Source organism: Lactuca sativa, chromosome 9 (assembly GCF_002870075.4).
Source record: "Lactuca sativa cultivar Salinas chromosome 9, Lsat_Salinas_v11, whole genome shotgun sequence".
NCBI lineage: Eukaryota > Viridiplantae > Streptophyta > Magnoliopsida > Asterales > Asteraceae > Lactuca > Lactuca sativa.
The window spans coordinates 151,090,598-151,100,483 of NC_056631.2; the positions used below are offsets into that span (position 1 = coordinate 151,090,598).

A 9,886-nucleotide genomic window follows, 5' to 3' on the forward strand; every position below is an offset into this window, starting at 1 on the left:
TTAAACAGCGAGGACTCGTCGAGTCCAGGCGCGAACCCGCGTCCTGAACCGCGATCCTACTCGGCGAGTTTGAGCTCCAACTCGCCGAGTCCCTTCACAAAACTCCAAAAATATAAGCAATAAAGATACCTGGAAATCCGGGCTGTTACAATTTGTTTCAATACAATCTTATAAAACTATAACCAAAAATTCGTATCACACTTGCACACATTATTATAAAAACTGGAAAATATTTTATTAAAAAAACCATAAATGTTGTGGACATTTTTACAATTAAAAAAATATAATTTCGAATTGGAAATATAAAAATTACATTTTATTAACATGAATTCAGAAAATGTTTCATGCACATTTAGTTTTGTTTTTGATGCATTACAGATGTTCACTTTCAAAGTTATTGACAACTAATAAGGAAGACAAATATCATACACCACATAAATTAGAAAAATTCAGAAAAAGAAAATCAAAATCAATAAATTAAAAAAGAGAAATCTTACAAGTATTAAGTGATTAACAATTAAAATTTTGACAAAAAAAACAAAGTAATCACGAAACTTTTGACGGCACCAAAACATTAAGTCATTAATATCAACTTCTTGTATATTATTGTCATTATTTAAAAACGATGCTACTGTGTATAATAAAATGTGAGTATATCGGCATTGTGCGTTACATATTGCTGATTTTAGTAAAAAGTGTAAGTACATTGCTATTGTTGGGTCAGTAAAACCCACATCATTAACAAAAAAGTTCCAATTCTGTAAAATCTTCATAACAAAATTCAAAAGTTACAAGTTGCCTATTGTATCCACCATCAAAGTTAACACAAAAAGTTTCAAGTCACCTACAAAACACATGTACAATAAGTCAATTGGCATGTTTGGCATGGAGCATTTGGAAGCGTTTGGGAACTTCTAGCTTTTAGCTTTTGACAAAACGCTCTAGTTTAAACAAAAAGCTTCGTTTGATAGTACGAGCGTTTAGCTTTTAGTTTAAACAAAACGCTCCAAATCTAAAAGCTACTTCATGTAGCGTTTAACAAAACGCTACTGAGCTTTTGAAATCAATTTTCATAATTACCCTTAAAAATATATTTATTTATTTATTTATTTTTAATCAATTGTCCTTTTATGTAATTTTATATATTTCAAAAGCTTCCAATTACTTTTGTCAAACACTCATATAACAAATAAAATTTATAGCTTCCCACTACTAGCTACCCGCTACCCGCTACCAGCTAACAGCTACTTTTGCCAAATACGCCCAATATATTTGAAAAAAAAATTATATAATATTGATAAACCTTAACTTAAAAATTGAATCATATTCAAAATATTATCATACACCTTCAATAAAAAAAAACAAAATCTTCCCACTTGACTTTTGCTGAAGAAACAAATGAACATTTATGTGTTAACATTGACGACAGATCAAAAAAAATTATACAAATGAAGAAATATATAGATCAGGACATTTCTATAACAACTACTGAATAATAAAGCATGAGATTTAACAATTAATTAGTTGCAGAACTTCAATTTAGATCCAGAGCTTCACCACATCCAAATCTAGATCAACCAATGGACATGTATGAATATCCAAATACAAGCTTACCTTGACACTCAAATACAAATAATCTTGTGCTACATAATATAGATCAACCATAGAGTGTCAAAACTCAGAAATATGATAGAATAAATCATCATAATCTTGTTTGCCTTTATTACATCATTGTCCTTTCAAATATTTTCATACTTGGATAATGTACTAATAAGAAAAGATCTAAATGTACAAGGCTATAAATAGGTACATATGTTTAAAAAGAAACAACCATATATTGCCATTGGAGGCTAGGATGGAGACTGATGGTACAAACCTGTAGCAGCATCTCATCTTTCACTTTTTCCATCCACATAATTATCCCTCAAAATTATTTGTCATCTAAAATACAAAAAAAAAATTAATGAAAAGAGGATAAAAGTACACATTTCAAATCTCTGGAATTGGTGCAGAATGAGATTCATTAGCATGTTGGAAAAGAGATTCATTAGCCCTATATGGATTTTATTAAGATAATTAGGCTTGAACTACTTACACATAATTGTATCAATAATATGAATAACAAAGTAAACACTGGGAGCTTGCATTATCATATTGAGAAATATCAATTACCTTGACATCTACTTTTATAATGCATCATCATATCTAATAAGTAACATGTTCTTCAATATTGACACCAAATCAATGTTCAATAGCATAATTGGATCTTTCCGGGACCCTAGAAAAGTGACACACAAGTAGTACCATTGAAATCATTAGCATTAAGATTAATATTAAATAGATGCATTACATTGCACTAAAATTAACCAAATAACTAAAACCCGCTTAAACTTACAAAAATAACGTCAGTCCAATTCGAGTCTTCATTATCTTCATCTCAAGTAAACAAATTCATATCAAAATCCTATAATATCATCAAAATCTAATAAATTATAATTAAATTACTTGTTATTGTAAATAAACCTATGACTGTATTTTGAAGTGACTATATGGTACCCCTAGGCCTTCTCTGGATTTTATGGTATATCTTTATACCTTAATAAGCATTTAGCCTCAAATGTTGAATTTTAAGAGGTACAACCTCTAAAACATCATATACAACAACTTTATGCACTAAATTATAACAACTGAAAAAGTCTAAGATAAGTATGGTCGATGGTTTATTCGCTTATCTTCTGCCTTTTGACTAAGTCTCATATAATCGCTTCCCATATAATTGTAAATCGTTTGCCTTCCCTATATTTCAACTTGATCGCTCTATGAAATACCAAAGCTTCCCATCCACTAATTTTTGGAACCTTAATATGTCAATCATCCAAAACCCTAATATCTAAATTCTTTTGAAAACCACGCTCTCCTTCTCTTTACATTTTCTTTTTCCATCTAACCCTAAATAGTAACCCTAACAAACCTATCACCACCGATTTCCGCCATCCCTCACCCTCACATTCTCTGTTTATTGCTATAACATCCTCACCACCGCCACATCTGAGTTTCTCTGTCTCTCTATAAAAATCAGCACAACCATCGCTAACCTTTTCCATCTCTCTAACTGTGTGTGTTTGTGTATGTCTTTAACCATATGTGTATGTTTTTTATTTAAGTTTAAGCTTGACATTGCTGACTTTCTTGAAAAAATATTTTCTCATGTTTGAAATCTAAGTTTATGTGTTTAGTTTTCTTTCAAATTCTGATTTATGTTTTCTTTTAGGTTTGAAAAATGGTATTCAGATTTAGATGAATATGAATCTAAAGGGAATGAAAAAGAGTTTTAATATGGGTTATCAAATTGCATCAAGTAGCAGATCTTGATTCGGAGATGAAACTGAAAATATTATGGATAAGTGATACACATGTTTCACGCCTCTATCTGACATTTCTTTCTCTTTTATTTTCTTGTATCTTGATGATAGATTCACAACCAACAAAATTCAGGTTTTTTGTAGATTAGATGTTGAACGCTGTCAAGAAACAAGATTACTACAACAGCTAAAAAGGTATGGCTGATGACTACAGTTCAGGGCATCTCTTTTGCATCTGATTTTTTTATCCTCATTTTTCTTATGCTATTGTATTGTATTTGAAAAATTCTTCTATATCTCATCTTCTGATTATAGATAGGTCATTGAAGACGAATGTCCATTCCATGGATTCTACATCTCAAGTTCTTGATCTTGGTTATGCTGTTAACTATGCCACCTTTATTGTTGCTTACATCAATAAGGTATATTTTTGCTAACTGATCTTTCTTTTTGTGAATTTGAAACGTTGATATATACCAAGTCAATGACAAACAACGCTAAGAACGCCAAAGCTTGGCTAAAAGATGGGCAACATCACAACTAATGGTGAAACATTTCAATTTAAATTACATGTTATTAACCTAGACTTTTGTATTTCAAATAGCTATATGATACCTAAGGTTTCTATAAAATTAGTAAAGCCATAATTTCATGAACTTATTTAACACTTAAAAGGGTTTTAGCCTATCATTAGGCTAATGCAAACAATAATAAAGTATAAGTAACAAAAACTTACAAGAGTGAAGGGAAACACAATCAAGGAAAGAAGGATGCACCAGAAATACTTTAAAACTTATTTTATAACTTCAGAATATTTTACAAGAGAGAGTGATAGTGAGCAAACGTTAGGAAGAAATCTTCCGAGACACATGACACATAAACAAAATAGCCTATATATAGGCCCAAACTTCCAACAAAGTTTAAAAACTATAAAATACTATAGAATAATAGTTGAGTGCACTAACGAGTGCATTTTGACTATGGGTTTATTTGATGTCTACAATTTCCTCTATTATTGTTGCTTTATAAAAGCAAATGGTGAATATCAACAAGTGGAGAAATTTCCATCATAGAATCCTTATGCTTTTGTGTTCTTCATTTGTAGCTTTTCCAATATCATATCTTTAATAGTGGAAAAAGCATCTTCCACAATGAATTCATCCATAATATCATTGTTATCATCAATTGGTTGAGATTCTCCTACTAGACAATTATGATCATTGTCTGTAGATAAATGGAGTTGTCTTACAATTGTTTTTTGATGTTTTGAAGCAGGTCTTCTTTCAATTGATGAAAATAAGTCTTGATAATTTCATCTTTTGATAGGGAGGAATTTACTTGAGCTTTTATGGAGTTTAAAACTTTTTCGTAAGGATTAAAATTGTTGGATTGTTCCTTATGGGATAAGAATTCTTTTTGGGATTTAAATTTCAAAATTGCATGATTGATATTATCAATCATTTGTTTAGAGTTTACCTCATTTGAGATTGGATCTTTTTGCAACATTTTTTCCCAAAACTTTGTAAGATATGATCTTTGTAAAGATGGGAACTTATTAGGACTAAAATCAACTTCTGGGATCCATTTCCAAATCCATGGAATTGAAAATTCTATGAAAAAATGTTGGGTAGGTATTACTTCTCTTCTTACATTTGTGTGTTCAAGAGCCTCCTTGTATCTAGGAGCTACATGTAACCATTCAACATATAAAGATTTGAACGGTTTAGGTAGACTTTGAAGACTTGGACCATATGATGTCCACCACTATGTAAACCAATTTGGCAACTTTTGTTTATAAACATGGTCACAAATTTTGAAAAACCAAGAATGTATCGTTTTTGGATTTTCATAAAGAAAAGCTTTATAAAAGTTGTCGATATAATCCTAGAAATAATATTTTATTAAGATATTTTGTTCAGGATGGAGAAATTATCTTTCCCATAGGGTGCTTAAACCCCATTGCTCTTGCTTTAGAGACACATCTCTCTTGTCTCGAGCTTTAAAATCCTTCGTTTTCATCAGATCTAAAGTGGTTCGGTCCAAATCTGTCATCACCAATGATAGATTTATTGTGACATCCCCATTTTGAAGGCCAGAAAAGACCGATTTTGTTTATGCTTTGTTAAAAAATCAGAGTAACATTTTTAAATAAAAGTGTTGCGGAATTTGTTCCTAAAATAAAACATGATAAAGATTTATCAAAACATTTCCATAGAAATGTATTTCATTAAAAACCTCAGGATGTCATGTTTGATACAGATCAAATGCATAAAAAGTACAATATAAGCCTTACTACATTTATTCATATCTACATGCCAATATATCCGTAATCCCTCATCGAAAACATCACATCTATGCTCGAACGCCACTACTTGTAATACATGAAACTGACTGGGTCAGACTTGGGAGCCTGGTGAGCATATAGAAATCTATGATCTCCAGTGGTAGATATATGATCTTTGACGACAGGTCTATCACTTTCGCCTAGAAATCTATTATTTACACCTTCGGATCTACCCTCTGGGAATATTGAGTGACCGGATCTTACTACGGAGACACATCTCTCTTGTCTCGACCTTTAAAATCCTTTTTTTCATTAGATCTAAAGTGGTTCAGTCCAAATCTGTCATCGCCAACGATAAATGTATTGTGACATCCCCATATTCACGGCCAGAAAAGACCGATTTTGTTTATGCTTTGTTAAAAAATCAGAGTAACATTTTAAATAAAAGTGTTATGGAATTTGTTCCCAAAGTAAAATATGATAAAGATTTATCAAAACATTTCCATAGAAATATATTTCATTAAAAACCTCGGGATGTCATGTTCGATACAGGTCAAAAGCATAAACAGTACAATATAAGCCTTACTACAGTTATTCATATCTACATGCCTATATCCGTAATCCCTCATCCAAAACATCACATCTATACTCGAACGCCACTACCTGTAATACATGAAACTGAGTGGGTCAGACTTGGGAGCCTGGTGAGCACATATGGTTTTCAACCCACAATAAATAAGTTATTTAATTTCATCAACCAACAATAGCCCGATTACCCGTTTCCATTATCCTCACTTTAAGTCCCTAAACACGTATCATAAGGGACCTAGCCTAAGGATCATCATCGGGATGGACACTACTGCTAAGGGGATTCCTCAGCAATAAATTTCCATAAGCCAACCATGAGGGGGATGGAGTACACCGGTGAACACATCGTTCACAAACACCTACAGGTTGCGAGCTTGCTAGTGTTCCACTGGCCTCAAGAAGAGTCTATGGTCGTCATCCATACTCCGCTAGATGACAGAATCAAGAACAACAATATCGAAGCCTCTCATTAATTTATCACACATCGTCTATTACATCTACCCATGTTTTACCCAAACATTTTTGTAGATATAAAATACATATACATTTTAAATCATTTAAAACATGTATAAAAATCGTTCAACCAGCATAGATAGCAACTATAAAGATAATATGCACACATAGCACGTAATTTATATAAAATACTTCATATCTATGTGTAAGATGAAAGTGACTATGCACTCACCTGAAAAGGTGGTGATTCTGAACTCAGACAGCGCTTCGCTTCTTAAAAATAATTTCCTTCGACGAAACCTAGTATTATTACCAATAGATTTTAGTCTAATATTTATCGTGACTAATTATAGTCTTATTACTAGTATTATTATATTAGTGCTTAAACAATATTTTCCAAGCACTATATACAGACAGGGGCCAGACATAAAACACCGTAGGGCAAAACCATTTTGGCATATAGCACTTCTGAAATCCAACAAACCTATGCACCCCAATAAACCAGATCCCTCATACCGTGAGTAGTTAAAAATATATTATAACAACACTTATATATTTCATAATAATACCCCAAATAATTATTATAAGGTCCTAATAACGTTACTATAATTAATTAAAAGTTATATGAAAAATAGCGTAGGCGTAGCTCACTTACAGCGAGTTTTCTCGAAAAATGGGCTTCGCTTGGAGCAGAGTTCCTGAGCTGAAAAGCACTTCTTCTCGAAGTCTTCGAGCACTCTGGGCTTTCTTCTAGCACTAGGGGAGTTCCCTAGGGCTTGGGGGGGGGGGGGTTTGGGAGATTCAGAGAGAGAGTAGAGAAAAGAAAGAATGAGAAAGGTGTGAATAAAATGAGGGTGGGAGAGGTTCTATTTATAGGGTGAAATATGGCTGAATTTGGTGTCACATGTCACCATCTGGTGGAAAGACTTGGGGAGAAAGCAATGGCCAAGATTGTGCCGCGTCACCTATTTTCGCACAACACACTTCCGACTTCTAAAATCCATAACTTTCACACATACGAGCTCCATTGTTGACATTCTTTATATCCACGGGTAGGTAAAAATAAGATCTACAACTTTCATTTTGACTCCGTCGGCTAATTCTCGACCGATCTTAAATTTTAACAGTACGAGGAGATTATATTGTTAAATGTCCACATAAAATTCATAACTTCTACATACGAACTCCGTTTTCGTCTGTCTTTTTACTGTTGAGTTTCTATTAATGAGATATTCAATTCTCATTTAGGTCGCATAGGCAAAAAATAGCTCGATCAAAAATTCAGGTTTTGGGCTGTGCACTACTAAGCCAAATCTTAGAAAATTCATAACTTCCTCATACGAAGTCAGATTTGGGCTTCTTTTTATGCACGCTCTCGGTCTAACGTATACTAGAACAGTGGAGCAAGGTATGCAACAAGCGGAAGTTATGAAAAAGGGTCCAGGTCTCGGAATCAAAAGCAGTGGTCCTTCTTCGACCTTCCGTAAGACCACCCCTTCTCCGCACTCAAGTTGCTTCATCTATTGGTCTTATCTTACAAGCACCAGAATGAGAGAAGACCTTACAACTAGATTGGAGATGATCCTAGAGATTACTAAGGCCAAAAAGTCCTCCATCGTAAATTCACTATTTACATCAAACAACGTCGTGCCGGTTTTTTTGTGAAACTTCGACCTGTCATAACTTCTTTGTTATAACTCAGATTGTGGCGTTCTTTATATGTCTGGAATCCTTGTCACGGCCAATACAACTTTCTTCATCGATATGGGGTTTATCTAACACTTTATTTTTGATTGTGATGTTAAGTTTGATAATTGAATGCAAAGTCTCGACTCGATTGTAGTTCAATTGAAAGGTCGATTGACTGAAATCGAAAGTATTTTGGATTGTTAGTCGAAAGTACAATGGATCTTCAAATCGATTCTGGAATTTCGATTGGGAAGTAATGTTTGGGATCGAAAGTCAATACCAAAACTTTCAATTGCAACCTCGATTTTAATCCCACAAACTCAAATCTAAAGTCAACATTCAACTCAGATTAATGATAACTTCACATCGTCTATTCACAAATCAGAAATCTTCATTCCAATTTAATAACAAGAACTTGATTCAGATGTGAGACCAACAAATAAATTTAATATCAAACATAAGTTTTCTGAAAGGCATCTTCAAAAGCAAGTGCATCTTCATCATCCATTGTTGACCAATGACTAATTAATTATGTAATTAATTTGATACTAGTGCATTGTTGGTGGGATTAAGTAAGGCATGCTTTGAGGATTATCTTCATTCACATAGAGATTTTGGGCTGATGTTTCAATGGAAGAAGATGAAATTCTAAGAAGCCAATTTTGCTGCCCACCAAGTGTTTGATAAAATGCCTAAACCAGTTTTTCTCGTGCTGCAGCCTTGTTGTTCAAGATAATGTAGTTTGCTTAGTTTGGATGCTTCTTGTACACACCAACATTGTGTTGGTGTTCCATTTCCTTCCCTTCCTTGTAAAATATTGCTTCATAGTTTTAGCTTCATCTCGAGGCTTGTTCTCTTGTATGGCTTCTTCTTCCATAAGTTCGAGTGATATTTATCTGTGCCCGTTCAAAAGCTTCCATTGTTGCCCAAATGGTGAAGTGGGAAGCAAAGGGATTGGTCGTATGATTTCACACATCAAAAGGCATCATTTACCTACTGAAGACCGTAAAAGTGTGTTACGTGAAGCTCTTTCTAGTGATGTTGGTCTATTTATGGCAGTGGAAGAAACTTCGATGGCCATTGGTCAATGGATGTGTGGGAAGTGTATGACTTTGCAGGCTCTTAGCCATTATTGTCATCACCCGGATGGACGTTTGAGGTTTGTTACAGGGGATGACGGCTCGATTCGTTATATTGTGGGTATGCTAAAGCCGTCAAATAAAGAGTCGGTGAAAAATGCTCTTGGAGGGTTGGTTGTTGATGTTGCGCTCCTTGATCGTGGTTTTAAAGAGCCTATCACTACTCTCAAGAGTATCCCCCATAGTTGTCGTCTTGCTTTCTCTTAGGCTTTGAAGACCGCTCTTTACAAGTTGATTGCCCAACCTGGCTCGGTTGAGGCATGGATGTGTTCGTTACTTCTTCCTCGATGCACACTGCAGTTGTTTAGACCCAAAAATAGACAAGAATGTAGGTGTTGGAATAGAAAATCTTTACAGTAAAGCTCCATCCT

The 9,886-nt window shown here is 33.8% G+C and overlaps 1 long non-coding RNA gene across 3 annotated transcripts; it reads right to left on the bottom strand.

The window, feature by feature from the left end:
• Nucleotides 1–1,669: 1,669 nt before the first annotated feature.
• On the bottom strand, nucleotides 1,670–4,229 carry LOC111896411 (uncharacterized). Of its 3 annotated transcripts, XR_002851887.3 has the most exons (4): nucleotides 4,099–4,229; nucleotides 2,396–2,430; nucleotides 2,173–2,278; nucleotides 1,670–1,941 (listed from the first exon to the last, which is right to left on the bottom strand). It is a non-coding gene; the product is annotated as an uncharacterized LOC111896411 (long non-coding RNA). The 3 variants fall into 3 exon arrangements; XR_006186986.2 differs by lacking the exon at nucleotides 2,396–2,430 and having other exon boundaries at nucleotides 4,099–4,218; XR_008226396.1 differs by having other exon boundaries at nucleotides 2,396–4,211.
• Nucleotides 4,230–9,886: the final 5,657 nt, after the last annotated feature.